Source organism: Pogona vitticeps, chromosome 2 (genome assembly GCF_051106095.1).
Source record: "Pogona vitticeps strain Pit_001003342236 chromosome 2, PviZW2.1, whole genome shotgun sequence".
NCBI classification, from domain to species: Eukaryota; Metazoa; Chordata; class Lepidosauria; order Squamata; family Agamidae; genus Pogona; species Pogona vitticeps.
The window spans coordinates 204,059,592-204,079,633 of record NC_135784.1 but is presented as its reverse complement, the minus strand read 5'-3'; the positions used below and the strand labels follow the sequence as shown (position 1 = coordinate 204,079,633).

General features: G+C 39.8%; 1 protein-coding gene and 1 long non-coding RNA gene across 10 annotated transcripts in view; one reads left to right on the top strand and one right to left on the bottom strand.

Moving 5' to 3' along the window:
• The window catches only part of NRG1 (neuregulin 1), a 746,295-nt gene that overhangs the window by 203,040 nt on the left and 523,213 nt on the right, over positions 1–20,042 (top strand). The gene's annotated exons all lie outside the window — the stretch shown is intronic.
• LOC140704800 (uncharacterized) overlaps positions 11,536–20,042 on the bottom strand; it is a 52,422-nt gene continuing 43,915 nt past the window's right edge. For both annotated transcript variants that reach the window (XR_013541376.1, XR_012084237.2), the window contains 2 exons: positions 16,012–16,127; positions 11,536–11,569 (listed from right to left, as the gene is read on the bottom strand). This is a non-coding gene — a long non-coding RNA (uncharacterized LOC140704800). The remainder of the gene's footprint in view (positions 11,570–16,011; positions 16,128–20,042) is intronic.

Below are 20,042 nucleotides of genomic sequence, written 5' to 3'. Positions count from 1 at the left end.
CATAATTAATGTCTTTTTGTTGCTTAGTCATTAAGTTGTGTCCGACTCCTCATGATCCCATGGACCAGAGCACATCAACCCCTCCTGTCTTCCACTGCCTTCTGGAGTTGGGTCAAATTCATGTTGGTAGCTTCGATGACACTGTCCATCCATCTCGTCCTCGATCGTCCCCTTCTCCTCTTGCCTTTACACTTTCCCAACATCAGGGTCTTTTCCAGGGAGTCTTCTCTTCTCATGAGATGGCCAAAGTATTGGAGCCTCAGCTTCAGCACTCAGGGTTGATTTCCTTCAGAATGGATAAGTCCGATCTCTTTGCAGTCGAGGGGACTCTCAAGAGTCTCCTCCAGCACCACAATCCAAAAGCATCAATTCTTCGGCCATCAGCCTTCTTTATGGTCCAGCTCTCACCTCCATACATTGCTATTGAAAAACCACAGCTTTGACTATGCAGACCTTTGTCAGCAAGGTGATGTCTCTGCTTTTTAAGATGCTGTCTAGGTTTCTCATTGCTTTCCTCCCAAGAAGCAGGTATATTTTAAATTTCTGGCTGCTATCACCATCTGCAGTAATCATGGAGCCCAAGAAAGTAAAATCTGTCACTGCCTCCATATCTTCCCCTTCTATTTGCCAGGAGGTGATGGGACCAGTGGCCATGATCTTAGTTTTTTTTTTTTTTTTTTTTTTTTTTTTTGATGTTGAGCTTCAGACCAGTTTTGGCACTCTCCTCTTTCACCGTCATTAAGAGGTTCCTTAATTCTTCCATACTTTCTGCCATCAGAGTGGTATCATCTGCATATCTGAGGTTGTTGATATTTCTTCCGGCAATCTTAATTCCAATTTGGGATTCCTCCAGTCCAGCCTTCCGCATGATGCATTCTGCATATAAGTTAAATAAGCAGGGGGACAGCTTTGTTGTACTTCTTTCCCAATTTTGAACCAATCTGTTGTTCCATATCCAGTTCTAACTGTTGCTTCCTGTCCCACATAGAGATTTCTCAGGAGATAGATAAGGTGGTGAGGCACTCCCATTTCTTTGAGGACTTGCCATAGTTTGCTCTGGTCCACACAGTCAAAGGCTTTTGCCCAGTCAATGAAGCAGAAGTAGATGTTTTTCTAGAACTCTCTGGTTTTCTTCATAATCCAGTGCATGTTGGCAATTAGGTTTCTAGTTCCTTTGCCCCTTCAAAATCCAGCTTGTACTTCTGGAAGTTGTCGGTCCACATACTGCTTAAGCCTACCTTATAGGATTTTGAGCATAACCTTGCTAGCGTGTGAAATGAGTGCAATTGTATGGTATTTGGAGCATTCTTTGGCACTGCCCTTCTTTGGGATTGGGATGTAGACTGGTCTTTTCCAATCCTCTGGCCACTGTTGAGTTTTCCAAACTTGCTGGCATATTGAATGTAGCACCTTAACAGCATCATCTTTTTAAGATTTTAAATAGTTCACTGGAATGCCATCACCTCCACTGGCCTTGTTGTTAGCCATGCTTTCTAAGGCCCACTTGACTTCACTCTCCTGGATGTCTGGCTCAAGGTAAGCAACCACACTATGTATGTATGTACATTCATACATTGTCATTAATTTTTCATTCTAATCCAATGTCACGTAGAGCAATTTTTTTTTATTTCTAGTAACACTAAGTATGTTGGATTCTGTTCTATCACCATCCTTAGAGTAGATGAGCTGAAATAAATGGGACTTAAAATCCTTTTTTGTTACCTTACCTAAATTGGGAATGGAAGAACATCTGTGAAAATGTTGTGTTCCAGATTAAAATGGATAGTCCTGTAAATCTGAAAAGTTTCTCCTACATAATAACTAATAATTGTATGATGTCAAGTCAATTCTGACTTATGGCAGCCCTTTTTGGGGTTTTCTAGGTAGAGAGTACTCAGAAGTGGTTTATCATCCTCTTCTTCTTGGGGCTCCTGAGTGTGCAGTTTGCCCAAAGACACACAGGATGGCTGTTCTCCCTGGAGGTACAGTGGGGAATTTAACTCCTAATCTCTGTTTCTGCGTTTGGATACCTATCAGGGCAACAATTTTACTGTGTATGGATTTGTCCAGCCATCACTCACCAATAGAATGGCAGCTATCAGCCAAATGGATTTGCCTTTGCAACCCAGTGTGCTATCCCAAAGTCTCCTCCAGAGAGGGAGTTATGGGATTAAGGAGAAGGTTCTGTTATATGAGTGGAAATACAGTCATGCAGCCCTGGACCCTGCTTACTTTCTTTTGGTTATAAGTGATCCATGTAAGAATGGGGACCCTTTTGTTGGGACCCTGGGTAACTGGAAGATATGTGGTTTAATACTATGGCTGTGCCAAGAAGACAGTGTTGGTCACCTAGCTGCTACCTCCTGAAACTCAGACATTCAGAATTCTTGTTGCATTCTGATCTTACTGATGAATGTCAGATATGCCAAACTGTGAACAAATTGTGATGACTGACAGTGGGGGATAGATAGCCAGCAGCAAAGTTCTCTAGTACCCTTAAGGCTGTCCAGAAACTGCCCTACTTAAGAATCTGAAAGACAGCTATCATCAAAAAAAAAAAAAAAAAAAAAAAAGTGAAATGCTATCAGAAAAGGGTACTGATGTTTTTTTAAAAAATGACCTCACACACAATGAAAGTGGTCTGCCAGAGTAAATTCTATATTTAATGGCATAGATAATCTTCTGCCACCAGATGCCAAAAATCTAAATTCAATAGAAAAGGTATTAGAATGACACAGGATTTTTGAAATTAGCAGTTGCTTTGGTTATGTGTATATATTATCATGGTTCAGAATTATATTATGTAAAAATGTATTGACTATGTTTTGAAATATCTAAATCTTTTTTTTATTGGTGGAGAAATTGGGTGTAATGTGAAGGAAGCTCTTCAAATGTGAGATTCGAGTCTCTAGCAGAGGATTTACTTCCACAAATTTTAACATGGCTCTACATCATATTTAAACCCTTGGTCCATGTTCCAGTGCCTTTGTAAACAGCATTAGCAAGACAGCAGTTTGTACGCCTAAGGAAAGCCACAGAGGGGTGCTTGTTGTAGAGTTCTGAATTCTTGGTAAAATTCCTTTTGCTACACAGTAGAAGTACAGAGAGACCCCGAGAGGAGAATTGCTATAAGTTCCCCGGAGCCCACTCCTTTCTCATTAACTGGCACTGAAAGTCTCAATAACTCACTCTTGAGACATTTGTAGGAGAAAGAATAAACACTATTTATTTACCTACAGCTGCTTGAAAGGGGGTGAGTAGGGAGACGTGAAATATCTTGATTTTTATAGGACACTAGAAATAATTAGCATAGTTGTCCTCTGGCGCTCATATATGCATCAATAGCATGAAGTCGGGAAAATGCCATTCAAAGGAAAAATCTACAAACTTGATGGCCAATATGAGGCTTAAACTTGAATATGATCTTAAGGTGGAGTGGAAGACTCATCCTCTGATTAATGGTTCTCTGCGGCACTCAGGGCTATGGCTTGGTAGGTCTTAACACATTTGCCTCTCTGTATACCTTTGATAGTCAAGCATGAAGGTTATTCCCAAGCATCCTGCACACTAAGCACATTAATTTCTAAAAGTCTGGGTTCTTGCTGCTCTGTCAGCTTTTCAGCAGTGAAATTAGCTGTTAAAATGCAGTTGTAGTAGAGGTCATTTCATGCTGGGGGGGCAGGAGAGAAAGAGTTGTCAACTGTTCTGCTGTGTGAAACCTAAAGGTGTCATGGGAGAGAGCTTTGACAAGCCACTGCCTGGTAATGTCTTTTAAAAGTACCAGCCTAACATGCTGGAGTAAAACCCACCAAGTTCCACTGAGGTTTCACAGCCTACATCTCTGGGGAATCCTAGCATTCAAGATAGAATAAGAATAGAGGTAAGAGATTAAGAGTTTTGCCAGTGCAGGGCTTGCTAAAGAAAAGACAGAACCTTGTTACAGCATTTATAGGTAGCCTTATGTTTTTTTCCCCTATTCCATTCTAATCTATATGAATCAAAAGTTTATAAAGTGGCACATGTTTGTATGTAAACGCTTTAAAAATATTTTTGTTTTATCTGGATTTTCCCCAATATTGCATAAGAAAATTAAAAAGGAAAGGCTGAGGTCTTGCCTACAAAACTTAAGCTCCTCTATAGTTCCTGCAGGTATTGGGTTGTCTGTTCATCTGTATCAGCTGTCGGTGGAAGCTCCCTCTGCTTCTTCCCCCACCATCCCTTCTACTAGTGCTTCTTCTGACTTACAGCCCTAATTCCAAAGGGTGAAACTGGAATTGTCGAGAAACCTGTTGTGTCCTCCATGAATAGAACCAGACTATACTCTGTGCTTCTGGTCCAAGCGCCCCTAACTATTCAGTCTACAGCCTTAGGAGAAGAGAATCTGTGCCTTGGGCACAAGTAGACAGGATAGTTGTAATCAGGATGAGTTTTATCATTAACATGTATATCTACAAATTAAAGTGGCACTGGCTGTTGCCACGCTTGGATTATGTTGGACTATTGCAGTGTTGTTTGTGTTGAAGGACAATGTTAGTAAAATATATAATCTGACTTATCTAGCAAGTCTCTACCTGCTTTTCCCTACCAAAGGGGTTTAGTTTGGCATACACATTTTCTTTAAAAGACAGTGAAGGTCACTGTGATGATAATGACTGTTCAGGACTACTTTACTGTATGACTGAGCAGGACTTGTGCTCAGACCTTTCTTGTTTGTCCCAGGCAACATACCTTCCATTGTGCTGTTCTAATTCTCATGATGGACTGGGGCTAAATTATACTTTCCTAAAAGTAAACTCAGCAAACACAGTAAAACTTGGTTCAGCATAAATTACCAGAGGATTGTGTTCTGTGCGACTTTGGCTACAATCCTATACAAATGTAACGAGGATTAAACCCTGCAGAATATAATGATTTTTACAGATGAGTAGACATGTGTAGGACTACACTTCTAAGAAAATGAGGGGACCTCCAGAAGTGCCACCTGTCATGCTTTGTTGAGCATCTTCTTTTCACAGTGCATCACACTTGCTGTTATTTGTTCTCGTGGAGCCTCGTGGTGCAGCGGTTAAACTGCTGCACTGCAGCCAAAACTGTGCTCAGGACCTGGGATTCTATCTCTGGTTGCCGGCTCAAGGTTGACTCAGCCTTCTATCCTTCTGATGTTGGTAAAATGAGTATCCAGATTGGGGCAGGGGGGGTGCAATGTGTAGCTTGCATAATTAACTTGTAAACTGTCCAGAGAGTGCTTGAAGCGCTATAGGGTGGCATATAAGCAGTACGCTTTGCTTTTTGCTTTCTCACTTTTTCTTGGTTCCACATCCAAATGCATTTCTTCTTCCCTCCTTCTCCCATCTTCCTCTCTTCCCCTGCCTTCACTTCAGTTTCTCCAATCTCTCATCAGACCCCAGCAGTGAAAGACCTTGATACTTCTGGTGCTGACACTGGTTTGCTTTTTAAATTAATTTCCATGATTGCTCTGAGTTCACAAAAATGACTGGGTTCACAAGGCCCCATCCCTCTAAGTTGAATTAAAAAGGAAAGCCACAAGGCTGGGGGATATTGTATAACTAACTACAGTGGGGTCTTGACTTGAGAACTTAATCCGTATTGGAAGGCGGTTCTCAAGTCAAAAAGTCTGTAAGTCAAGTCTCCATTGACCTACAATGCATTGAAAACCGATTAATCCCGTAACAGGCCGTTTTTGTTCCATTTTGGTTTTTTTCTGGTCTGTAAGTCAAATCTCAGTCTGCAAGTCAAACCTAAATTTTGCAGCCAGAGAAGTCTGTAACTCAAAAAGTCTGTAAGTTAAGCCGTCTGTAAGTCAAGGGTCCACTGTATGAGGGCATTACACTGCAGCAGAGAGCAGCGGTGGGGGGACAAAAAGGAAGTATCCTGCCTAGCCTCACCCTACTGAACCCTTTTGTAGTTTGAGCTTTGGACTGTAGCACTCCCACCATTGCAAGTACCAATCCTGATATAAAGCAGTCCTCCCCCCCCCAAAAAAAAAGCCAGGGGGTTTGAGGAGGGACCAAAAGGTGCAGGAATTTATTTCCAAAAATGACATAGAATAACAAGATGAACATCATGCAAATGTCAAGAGAATTTCAGTTCTTACAAAGAAATCAGTGCTTATTGGCAAACTTAGAGAGATACAAATGCTCTGTCTGGAAGAGTCCTAAGTAAGAAGAATATGCTTTGGTATGCTGTAAGTAATTTATTGTTTCCTCCCGCTCACAAAGGAAAGACCATTCAAGTTCTTCTTCTTCATTTGTGTCAGAAGTAATTCAGTGGTACTTTTGCAATGAAAAGATCAGCCAACAGGGTGCTGTTGTTGACCAGGGAATGCACAAATGGGCTCACAGCCCTCACATTCTTTGGGAAGGCTTCTTTTGTATTTACCAAAGAAAAAAGACATCTAGCCCCCCCAATTCTCTAATTTGGCAAGACTGTGGCAAATATGTTTGGATTAAATATCTATTAATATACAAAAAAGCTGACGATCACATCTGGTTCTATGTTGTGCCCTTCTCTGCACTTGATTCAGTGATGTCTGATGCATTTTGCCACTAAACAAAACACAAAACAAATCATCAGTATGCACACACCCCTGGGATCTCTGAGCAGTGGTTGTGTACTGTATTTCTGTCTCTGCTGCTTGCTTCTTGCCAAGTAGTTGTCATAGTGAGTTTTCCTCCAAGGTGATACAGTGCCACTCATTTCCATTTGCCACCAGGTCTCTCCGGTTAGCAAGAAACCCTGCAAGGCATAAAGTCAAGGCCATCATCAGTTGACTTGTTTTGGAAATCACTCAACCCTTCTGTCAAATCATTGCTAGTCTTCTCACACGCAGGAATCAGGAATGTGTTTTGTTGAGAAGTCTGACTCATGGGATCTGCATCGCTGAAGCCACTGAATCCCACATGGCACTTTTCCTACATTCACCTCTGTAATGATTTTACTGGGAAACTAAAAGAAATATGGCTGCTTTTTCATACGAGAAAGCTTTATTTTCAGTCTGATGATCATTTCTGAGCATAAGCCAGGCTTTACAGCAGAGCTTATGAGGAAAGTACGTTAACTGATTTTCTGTCCGGAAAGAGATATTTGGAAACACAGACTGAATCTGGAGTAAAGCCTTCCAATTTGGAAATGACCTGGACAATCAGAAAATAAAAAGAAGCAAATGTGTCATCAAATGGAGAGAGAAGTGTTCCCTTAAAAAAAGAGATCCTCAAAATTTGAAATTTGCATGGGGCTAACTAGCGCAGACCTTTTAACTTGCCACTGGAAATGCTTCCACCGGTTTCTTTCCAGATTATGAGGGGATCAAAATCCAAGAGAACATTGCTGACTGAGAGGGTTCTATATCCTATAGTGCCCCTGTATAAAACAGTACAATTCCAGCAGAAGGCCCAAGGCATTTTAATTATATTATAATGGGAAATAAATTTGATGACATTATACCTGTGTGTCTCAGCAAGACATTTTTTATTATCTGACATGTTAGTCTAAACTAATGGTAACAAATCTTTTTTGGTAAATGTGCACAAATTAAATTCAGTGATTTAGACAGCACCATTTCTGGATGCTGCAGCCCATATACTGTACAACCGCACATCAGTATGGTTTGCTTATAATCCAAGAAGCATATACTGTAGCAGGCAGTAGTGTAGACCTGACTATGTGGCACAGTCGCCTGTAGATTTTCTAGCGTTTTTATTCCAGAATCTTAACACTCCCATTGTCTGTGCTACTTGTCACAACTGGGTTGCAGGTTAGCCACCCATGGGTTAAACTGGGCTTGCTGAGCTTGTGATAAGCCAAGCCAAGTGTACCTCAGCAGTCATGTACTAGCCCAACCAGAATTTGTAAATACTATGGTTTTGTACTGAATGTGGGGGATTTCGAGCATATGCAAAGTTCAGCTTAATGACTGCAGCAAGTCATGTCAGCCATACATGGAGGATTTGTTTTCACAGGTGAAACATGTATGTGTTTGTTACATTTATAATAACAGTTGTGTGCTATCAAGTAAATTCTGACTTTTTAAATCAATTGTTGTGCTCTGATGCTTTTCAATGTTTTTTTTCCTTTTGATTTTATTTCTGTTTTTAATCTACTTGCTTAATTCTTTTAAATATTTTTAAATATTTGTATACATACTGTTCTTAGCTTTTAAATATATTTTTTTTAATTATGTAAACCACCTTGAGTCCTTTTAAGGAGAAAGGAGGGTAAAAATATTGTAAACAAACAAACAAACTTTTTTCAGGGTTTTCTACTACAGAGTAATCAGAAGTAGTTTACCATGGGGGCATCCAGGGACGGTGCAGCTACCACAAGGCCACACAGGCTGGTTCTTCAGGGATACACAGTGGCAAATTGTACCCCTAGCCTCTGATTCCACAACCAGATATATCTAACTCATTGAGTTGTCCTGCCAGGAACATGCTACATGTGTGTGTGTTTCTCTGTGTCACTTTTGCAGTGCAGGTATGCCTTATCTTATCCTCTATTTGTAAAATAGAAGCAATGATCAAAACATAGTGTTTTACAGTATGATTTTTTGAGGGAGGGGCTGGCTGAGTGGCATCGATTTAAGGAGGCTCATTCTGCTTTATACAGAATCACAGGTTTTTACTGGGCACAATTGGATGTCATAGCAAGCCAAAGACTGACTGACTGACTGACTGACTGACTGACTGACTGACTGACTTTCTTTCTTTCTTTCTTTCTTTCTTTCTTTCTTTCTTTCTTTCTTTCTTTCTTTCTTTCTTTCTTTCTTTCTTTCTTTCTTTCTTTCTTTTCTTTTCTTTTCTTTTCTTTTCTTTTCTTTTCTTTTCTTTTCTTGTGATTTCCAGATGCAGGAGTAGTTGGCTCACTGGTTTGTTTCCTCTCCAAATAAAACAGAGAAACAAACTTAAAAACAACAACCATCCTGGATTCTTTTTTTTCCTTTTTTTTTTTTGGTCTGAAATTTGATTAGGTGTGCTCTCAGCAAACGTGGGATCTATCATGCAGGCTTGTTGTAATGTGCAAACCTGGCCACTGGCTTCCTTTGGGATAGATTAATTATTTAGCACTCTTCCTTCATATTTTAGTACAATTTTCCTGACAATCTCTCTCCAGTTGGTGTATTTTAATCCACCCATTGGTTTTGTTCCACTAAAGAAACAATTTTTGGTTGGCAGATGGCAAGAAAAAATGTTTTCAAAAAGAGTGGGGAGCCTTTTGGTTTTGTTCTTTCCATTTTTAATTCATTCCCCCCCCAGAAAACTTCATTTAAAGTTAACTGTAAAATTATATTCACAAAAGCCAATGTATTGTATGTTGATGAAATGTGCCGAATTATTATTATTATTTTTTTAATTTTATTTTCAAAGCTATTGGGTAATGGGGAAGGAATACAAAAGGCAAAGGGCAGTGGGGGGATGGAAAAAGGGTTTTGAGAATAAGAAAAACATCAAATGCATAATCATTCAATCTTTCATATCAAGTATATAAACATCTAATCTATTCATGTTCCAATAAAGGTTCATCTTTCTTCTTCTTTTTCTTCTTCTTCTTTTGACTATTTTGTCTATGTATTAACCTCTTTAGCTTTCAACTTATACGTGTAATACAGCTTAAATCTATGTTATTCACACAGCATCAGAACACCAAGGCCAATTGTGAAATATATCCCCTCTTTCACCCTCCTTTTTTCTTGAGAATACACTCAACAGACCCAAAATAATATAAATTCTGCTCTCCCCTCCCCTTTCCTCCCTGTGCTTGTTTTGTTTCTGCGAGTCTTTTTTCTTCCATATTTTAAAAGGGGGAACAATATCATTCAAAGTTTGCTTTTCAACCTCAATTTTCTTATCTGCTATCGCTACATCGCTTACTGGGTGGCCCTCCATTCCTCGTATATTATCTGATATCTTCATCAATACAGCCGGTTCTGAAATCTCTTTTTGGTGTAATTTAACCTCCGCTACCTTCCCTCCCCTAGAGCCTCCAATCACGTCTTCCATCTGGTCAATATAATAATTTACCTGCATGAATTTTTGCAACAGTGACATCTGGAAAGAGGTTTTCCAGTCTAGCCACCGATCTGTAATTTTCTCAGGGGGAGGTTCCATTTTCTGTTTCCACTATTTTCACTTAAAATTCCCTCTCCCCTTTACTCCAATACACATCCAATATTTCTAATATTTCACCTTGCAACTATACAATATTAGCAATAAGATAGCAGGTACATTCAAGTAAGAGATGGAATTTAAAACATGAATCTCTCAAGTGTCTTTGTAGTCCAGTCCTTTTCCACGTCGCTGATAACTTTCAGACCGGTTGCTTCTTCTTTTCCCTTCTTTTCTCTTCTCCAAGTTTGTTTTAACCTTCACCCGGCAAGACTCTATTATTAGAATGTCATTTGTCAAGATCCCAGTTCAGTTCAAACCACATAGCCCCCAGTTCACAGCTCACAGTCCGTTCTTCTCCCTTTTACTTCCAGAGGCTTCCTTCTCCTCCCCCGAAAAGGGAGGTCCAGCAATCAGGGTCCCGGCAAATATATTATCCACGGAAAGCAGAGTCCCACACAGTCTAAAAATATATATCCAAAGAGGAAGAGGGTCCAAAGTGAACAGCTTGCAACAGAATTTATTTTTTCAAAGCCTGTCAGTTGATTCTTCAAGAGTTATTTTTCCTCCTTTAATGGAGACACGAGCTATTTCTGCCTGGCTGTTCCTTTAGAAATGACTCGACCTTCAGCTTGAGTAAAAGCTGGTATGATAGGAATGCCGCTCCTTATCTCCTTTGGTCATAAATTTGCACGCAATCACTTGTTCTTTATTTAATGAGGTTTTTCATAGAACAAGGGCTTCCACTTACTTTGATGTATACTTTCGCCGTGCTTCTGTTTTCTTATTCTCAGCGAACGGAGCTGTCTTTGGCTAGTTGCCAAAAATGGTGCCCGTCTTCGTCTGTGCTGATGTGAATTTCCAGAAGAAAGAAAAATCGAGTTGCTGCCCAATCTTCTAACTTCTGTGGCTCACCAACTGCTGCAGAAGGGTCTCTCCTGACTCTTCCTTGGCTCCCCCGTTTCTGGGAGGGTCCCAGACCGAAGTGGTTCTAGCTTTTCCCGGGAGCTATTCCCGGGAGCTGCTAGCTTCACCAAGACGAAGCTCCTCCTTCAAATGTGCCGAATTATTGATCAACATTGTCATCTGCAAGGGTCAAATTCAAAAGAGAACATTGAGGATAATTAAATCATGAAAGCTTGTGCTTGTCTTGATTTTGCCAAAATGTGCATAACTGTTTCCACTGAGTCAGGAGGATAGTTATTTGTTTAAGTGTAAAAGGAAAGAACACAAACACACTGAAACAATATCCAGAAAAATAAAAGAATATGTGTTTTTTGCCATGAAGTCGTATCCAACTTACAGCGATTCTAATTGGATTGTTAAGGTATGTGAGATATTTAAAGAGTGTGCTTTACTACCTACTCAGTTAGTTTCCATGACCAAGTGAGGATTTGAAGCCAGGAATCCTGAATCATTTGCATTTTCAGTGGAAACACTTTTCCTGTCTTCAAGAACAAATTTAAGGACTTTCAGTCTTTGTCAGATTAACACATGCTCATTCATAAGTTTGGAGTGGGCAAAGTATGGCCTTCCAAATGTTGTTGGATCACAATAACATTCCTTATCATCTGCTCAGGTTTATGGGAGTTGCAGTCCAACAACATTTAAAGGTATGCACTTTTCTATTCCTTGCCTAAGATTTTTCCATTCTGGATTATTATTGCACCAATTTTCTTATTGAAATAGACATTTTAAACTGTATTTTTGCACAGTCTGTGCATGTATAAACATGCTTTGAATAGTATACATAATAAAATGTATTCTAAATTTCATTTAAGACCTCTCTTTCTTGCAGAACTGGGACCCAAGGAAGCTCACAACAAATTTAGAACAGATAGGGGGGAAATAGATTTTTAAAAATGTATAGATAAAAACATGCAACAAATTATAAGCAAAATATAACATTAAAACAAGATTGAATTAAAAAGGCAGTTGAAAAATTATTCAATTAAAAAAACTGCTTTCCCTAGCTGCCCATTCTTTATCATAAGCCAGCAGGAACAGAACAGTCTTTGCCTGCTGGTGGAAGGATAGCAGAAAGAAAGCAAGCCTAGCCTTGCTTGGAAGGGAGTTTGAGAAAGCCCTTCTCTATGTGCTTGTACCAAATGTGTCCCCTGAGACAAGAGTGGCTTGTAACTGGAGCAGAGAGGGCTCCTCACCCTGAAAATTTGGAGTGAGGCACCCACTATGCTGGTCCACGAGCCAACTTAACCCTGAGATAAAAAAATTCACAGCGAAGTGCAGAGTGAGCTAAATACTTGAATATCCTGATTTCTGAGTGAATCTGCCATACCCAATTTTCAGAGGCATATGATCAGCAGATCAAGTAAAGCATCTTATTGTCAATTGAAAGCCTTTGATGTCTTCAGATAAGCACTGTTTATTAATCTGGATATAGGGATGCTTCTTGGCTTTGAATTTTCTGCACAATTATGAACTAAATACTTCAGGGGTTAACTCTGGATTTAAAAGAACTTAGGAAAGTTTCACAATATTTTTCTTTAATTAATATTCCTGGATATTGATAAAAAGCATTAATCACACAAATAACCTGTCTCCCAAGTGTTCAGTTGCAATTCCAGCAAATGTGTGAAGTGGAAATTATTTTCAGTGTTCCCAATTTAAAATGGATATACATCCTGTCTTGTGTTGTCTTCACGGGGGAGCAAAAAGAAGTAAAACATTTTTCTCCTCAGTAGCAAGAATAGCAAGGAAGTTCCTGACACTCTGTATTTATCACATTGGTCATATATCTATGATCTCTTTATGCAAAATTGGCCATTTTGGCACAAAATTGTGCCATTTGTACAGCTGCCCAAAATTAGTCTGCTTACTGATTTGTTTACGAATTGGAAGCCATACATTTATGGTCTCATCTAAAGCAAGTGTCCAGAATTTGTTTTATTTTAATTTTTTTAAGAACTGAACTTCAGGCTATTTTAGAGGGTGATTTTTTTTGTGAGAGATGAGATTAATGACACCTATCAGACTGCCAACTTTATCAGTTATTCTCAAGCAATCTGTGATGATGCTGGTTAGGAAGCTTTTCAACTTTGGTGAGGAACTTGTGGCTTTCAATATGTTTTGAACTACACCTTCCATCATTCTCAACCATTGTCTATGCCTGGCTTATGGAACCCAAAAGCATCTAGGGTGTACCACATTCTCTGTCCCTTCTAGATTGATGTGTTGTGAATTTCTGGAATTAGTTACAAAATATTTGACTTTATATTATATGGACAAGCTACAGCTTATTTTATATATTATTATTATTTTATTTATTATTTTAATTTATATTGTTTAAATTGTTTTTAAATGTGCAAATGACCAACCTAAAAAGTGAATAATAAAAATACAAATGAAAGAGCTATAAGGGCAGTAGCCTTAAAGCAGTGTTTAAATTTTTGCCTAGGAGATGGGAACAGATTTTAAAAAAAAAACCTTTGTGGTGGCATTTCAAACATATTTTATTTGTAAAACTTTTTTCTTGCTCCTGAGCCCAGAATCTCTCACAGTGGCTGTTCATTAAGTCATTCTGGACTTTCTTGAAAAACAGAAAACTGACTACTCAGCAGAAGATGGTGCTCAGACATGGTTGTATCAACCAGAGGAGAAACCCACCACTCCTTCAAAAGGTCAGCTAAAGCTTTGGCAGAGTCATTTGTCTGCTGTGAACACACACACAGAGACATACAAGCTATCAGAAAACTTCTGTGATCTATCAGCTTCCTGGGGCAGATCCTTGTAGCTTCCACACACATGCAAAGGATCTGAGTCCAAGTAAGCCTAAAACGGACTAGGTAGTGATCCATCCATGACAACATAAGTTTAGGGACAAAACTACAGCGTTTCCCCCAAAATAAGACAGGATGCTTAATTTTTTATAATGTACAATCTTGCGTTTATTCAAATACAGTTGTATCATTTTCTTTTCATCACTGCACAATGGTGGAGGGCAGGGTTTCATTTAACGGGGTTATTTTTGGGGTAGGGCTTATATTATGAGCATCCTGAAAAATCATACTAGGGCTTATTTTCGGGTTAGGTCTTATTTTCAGGGAAACAGGGTATCATCTCATCTGATGTAGACAACCACAAGGTCCAGGTGGGCCTCACTGAATCAGCAGGGCCAGATAGCAGTTAGAACATAGTTACCATGGCAGCCATGAAATTCTCACAGTTACCATGGAAGCTAAAAACCAATTGCAGCCCAAGCTCTCGTATCGCCTAAGCGCCATGACTGTAGCCTCCCTCTGTGTTATTTGCTCCTCTGTACAGAGCTGACCCTGTCCTAATGCCTGTTTCAATGTGGAGGGCTTCTTCAAAGCCTAAGTGTCTGTCTGTGTCACTACAGGACAGGTAATCTATGACCAGGGCAAAATGTGTAGATCAGAGTCCATCATGTATTTGTGGCATGGATGGCTCTCGAAAGTGGTGCATTAACCATTGCAACTAGCAAGGCTCTAGACACCAATGACATCCCTCCTAGCATGGGTGTATGATTTACTGCCCTTCAGGTTATGTCACTGCATGTATGTGGAGGGAAACTCGATCTGTCTAGCACCTTCCTTGAGACCATAACCCACAGGTCAGGGAGGGAGTAGAGGGTACCAGCAAAACCTTAATTATGTCCTGACCAATTATCCTGCATACACTCAAACTGGGACGCTGTGGTATTTGAGACTGACTCTACCTTGTTTTGAGTTCTTTTGCCTAGAAAATTTCTGCCCTTCCTACTCAGTTGTTACCTCATTTTAGGAGAAAAAAATCAGTGGTAGTGGGTTCTAAGTACAGTGCCTCATATATCTTTGCAGCTCCATTGCAAGGGTCAAACTAGAGTAGATTTATGGTTAGCCCATTTTTAGAAGAGGTATTTGTTCAAGTAGCTAAAGGTATCAGTACTAGCAGTATTGCAAATGATTTTCCTCACCCACATACTTCATAATCATGCTTTGTTTTATGATTGGTCAGTGGACGGTAAATACAACCTTAATTTTCCAGTCCAATTATTAAAGTGTTTTTCTTTAAGGAAATAGAAGGCAGCAGGTTAAGTGTAATGATCCTACATTCCCCTTATCATCTACTTCAAACCTCAAAATCATTTTTAATGTTTTTTGTCTGTGTACTTCTTCCATGTGACCTTGATAGATAGGTTGGATCCCCCCCTTTTAAATGAAATTGTTTTTTGGATTCAAACCTAGCTAAAGTCCAGAAACATAAAGTTCCAAACATGAAAAGAACTGATAATGTTTCCACTTCCCAAGGTTCTGCCATGTGCATCTGTCCTAGATTTGCTGCAGTTGTTTTCCAACAGGCTTCTGTTTTGTTTGTACTTCCCACAGGGAGATTCTCAAACTGCTGCTAAGAAGGAGGGAAAAAAACTATCATTCAAATAGCAGTTTTTACTTTCTCAAAGTAAGAACAGGAAACACAAACCTCTCTCTCTCTCTCTCTCTCTCTCTCTCTCTCTCTCTCTCACACACACACACACACACACACACACACACACACACACACAGAGAGAGAGAGAGAGAGAGAGAGAGAGAGAGAGAGAGAGAGAGATTTACTTCAGTCATCTGGACTGTAACACAATTGCAAAATTTCAGGGCATCTTCTCCCTGCTGTTCTCTCTTTGAACTTTTCACTAAATTACTATTTTCAGATCTCTAGAGAAAAGATCTGGTGAGCTACGATGACATCTCTTGGCAAGTGCTGTCTGCAGAAGCGTGTACCTGTCAAAATATGTGATGAATTCAAATGGCCTAAATGGAAGGAAATGTCATTCGTTTGTCATCATGACAAATTATATCTCTGCATGTAATGGATAAAACTTTATCTCCCAAATCAAGAAACTTTAAAATAAGGTGGGATGTCCATAGATTCTTACCTGAAGCATCAGTGCTTCTGGATGAGGGATGAGGCAGAAACAGTCTGTTCCATTCCAGCTAAGTTTTGTATCTAGCAATAGAGTTGATGTCCTTCCTTTCTCTGTTCAGAGAATATCTGTACAAATTCAAGTGTGAAACCTTATGAGGCAGCAGCATTTGAACTTAATAAGGTAAATCATAGTGATTAAGAAATAGTCTGAAGTAATTTTTTGAGCATCTGTTAAAAAGTAAGGAAAAAAAGGGAAAACAGAAGAATTTTTCATATAATAATCATGTGTCATCAAGTGAATTCTGACTTATGGCAACCTATTTCAGAATTTTCCATGTACTCAGAGGTGGTTTACCATTCCTTTCTTCTAGGGTGCCCTGGGATTGTGCAGCTTGCCCAAGACTATACAGGCTGGCTCTTTTCCCAGGAAGTACAGAGGGGAATTGAACTCCTCACTCTACAGCCAGATATTTAAACTATTGAGCTATCCAGCCAGTGAGTAATCTTTGCCAGGAGAGAATTATGAAGTCATGGCATCACCTGTGAGAATGTCCTGTCTTGTGTCCCCTTCTGCCTAATCCACACGTTCACACAGACTTCTTTGAGCTCTTTCAGATGAACTATTTGTTCTGCTTCGTTATCTTTCCATCTCTGTTGCTTGATGACAAAAACTCATGATATTTACCCAGATTAGCCTCCAAACTATTAACTCCCTAGCTCTAGGGTGCTTTAGCCCTTGTCAACACCTCATCAACACTTCATTCTATCACCTCTGCTGAAGATTATAATAAATAAGGCTTTGCATTATTTATTGGTGGTGAGGATGTTTCTTTATTACAACAGGAGCAAAGCATGGGGTAGCTAGCAAACCGGCACATGAGTGGTGCCACTGAAGAAGCAGTTTAGAAGGAAGAGGTGTGTGTGAGAGAGTGAGAGAGGGGGAGGGAGGGAGGGGGGAAGACAGTACAGTGGACCCTCTACTTAAGGAATTAATCCGTATTGGAATGGTGGCTGCAAGTCGAAAAGTCTGTAAGTCGAATCTCCGTTGACCTACAATGCACTGAAAACCGATTAATCCCATAACCAGTGGTTTTTATTCTATTTTTATTCCATTTTGGTTTTTTTCTGGTCTGTAAGTCGATTCTCTGGCTGCAAGTCGCATCTAAATTTTGCAGCCAGAGAAGTCTGTAACTCAAAAAGTCTGTAAGTCGAGCCATCTGTAAGTCGAGGGTCCACTGTAACACTGAACATGAAGCTCAAAAGATGACAAAGGAGAAATACTTATCGAAAACAAAGGATTTTTCCTTCTCATTTTAATTTTTTTTAAGCCTGCAGTCAAAGAGGGCAACAGGACTTCAGCGTCCTAAATTGTCTGTGAGGTGCCATAGTGCTGACCTCCATCAAAATGGTACAAAGAGGCATACAAATAAAAACAAAAATAAAATGTTGTTGCTGTTATATGCTATGAAGTCACATCTGACTTCTAAAAAAGTCTTACATATACTGGTTATGGCATCATTTACTGAGTCAATTCATCTCATATTAGGTCTTCCTCTTTTCCCACAGCATTCTACTGTTCCCAGTATTGTTCTGTTTTCCAGTGAGTAATGTCTTCTTATGATGTTCCCAAAGTATGATAGCCTCAGTGTAGTCATTTTTGCTTCTTCAGGGTTCAAGCCTGGCTTGATCTAGAACCCTTTTAGGGCCTAATCACACCTGCCAAAATAACCCTAGTTATACCAAATATTTCCATACCTCTTTTGTACCAATACATGTATTTTTGTGGCCATGTGAAATATATACTGATGGGAGTGTTCACTTTTTAAAAACTGTAATTGATTAATTTCTTTCAATTTGAACTATTATAGCAAGCTAAAAGGTAAAGGTTCCCCTTGACATTTAGTCCAGTCGTGTCCGACTCTAAGGCGCGGTGCTCATCCCCATCTCCAAGCTGTAGAGCCAGCATTTGTCCATATACAGTTTCCGTGGTCACATGGCCAGCGCGACTAGACACGGAACGCCCTTACCTTCGCACCGTGGTGGTACCTATTTATCTGCTCACATTTACATGTTTTCGAACTGCTAAGTTGGCAGGAGCTGGGACAAACAACGAGAGGTCATTCCATCCCATGCATTTGATCTTATGATTGCTGGTCTTCTGACCTTGCAGCACAGAGGCTTCTGCGTTTTAACCCGCAGCGCCACCACATCCCACCTATAGCAAGCTACACTGCTTAATTTTATATTGATTCATTTTCTTTACTGTTTCTTGGGGCAATCAGTCTCCCCCCAACTTGTCTTTTAAAAAAAATAACAAAAGTGATACATTGACAGTGCAATAGAGAGGTCCAAGCCTTCTCTCCTCCTCCCCTCTTCCCTTCTCTCCTTCACCCAACCCCTTTTCAAAGGAAGTATCAACAGAATGATACTTTGCAAGACTTTTTGCACAGTGGCATGAGAAGGAAATGGGTTTTGAAAGACTTGCAAAGTATCATGAAGAGCGGGATTTAAAAATGAGAGAGGAGATGCAACACTCTTTTCTTTACAATTAGAAGCAGGAAATGTCTCTGCTCAAGCCCTTTATCACTTGCAAGGGAGAGGGGAAGGCTGTATCCTTCAAGCTATCTCTTTCTGAGCAATGTATTCATATTATTTTTGCTAGCAGCAGCGGGTGTTACTGCCGATGTGTCAATATACCTTGAAAATATATTTTTTTAAAAAAAAAAAAGGTGCAGGGATGGTGGTAATGAAGTGGCCACAGCGACCAGAAACCGAACTACTTTGCAAAGGAAATAAATTGACAGCAAATGTTCACACAGGCTGAAACAATAAGGAATGAAGCCACTTATCATCAGTACAAAATAAAACAACCCTCCCAGTGAGGGGAAAATAAACTGGAAATAAACCACTGGCTGGGAAAAGGAGTTGATCTTGGCCATGCATTGTGTGCCTGGAAATTTATGAACCAATTTAAAAAATGGCCATATCAGTATAACTGGGGTTCTTTTGCCAGATGTGATTGAGTTCTTATTTGTCTTTCTTGTGGCCCATGGTGTCCATAAAGTTCTCCTCCAATACTGCATTTCAAATTATTTTTTCTTCCCCAGTTTTCTTCACTATCCAACTTTCACATCAGTTCATAATGACTGAGAATACCATAGTAGGGTTTGGGAAGGAAGAAATAAGTCCAGGAACTGAGGGGGGAAATGATACAGAGAAAGATAAGAGAAATGTCATCTGGATGTTCTGATAAGATTGTTGCAGAACCTGGAACGTCTGCCAATTGCTGCATCAGTAAGATCTTTTAAAGAAACATCTTCTCAGCTATATTAAACAAAGAATATTGGAGACTCTGAATACTGAACACCTTATCCTTGTGAAGAAAGCTCAGTGGGGAAAACTCCTATTCCCGTACATCTCCAGTGCTGGTTGTCACAAGGTTTGAAAGTGGTCGATCAAAGTAGTAGTGAATCTTCTTTAAAAAAACAATTTTGGAGTGTGTGGTTTTTTCAAGTTGTTGTTTTTGTTGTTGTTGTTGTTGTCATCATCATCATCATCATCATTACTTTTTGTGGTTTTCCATTGATTTGGGGGCTCCCATGGGCTGGAAAGCAATGAATAAAAATCTCTAATAAATAATACAGAGCTGGAATGGACCTGTGGATCAGTCCAATCCTTGTTAAAGAAGCACAATGGAGAATCGAAGTCTCGCAACCAGATACCTAAACCACTGAGCTATCTAGCAGTTCAAATAATATAATAACATGGAAAGAACCCTAATGGATCCAACCACCCACCTATTTTGTCCAGCATTCTTTTCCCGCAGTGGACAACCATGTGCATCTTTGGAAATCCAAAACTAGAGTGCAAGTGAAACAGCATCCTCTAGATGATTCTCATGAGTACCAGTGGAAGCTCCCTTTGCTATCTGAGGGGAGCGACATCCTTGTAACTACCCCATCACCCTAATGCAACTCCCAAACTTAACAACAAGGATAAGAGAGGGTGGTGGCAGCAGCAGTGCCTTTTCCCCCCTTAGTC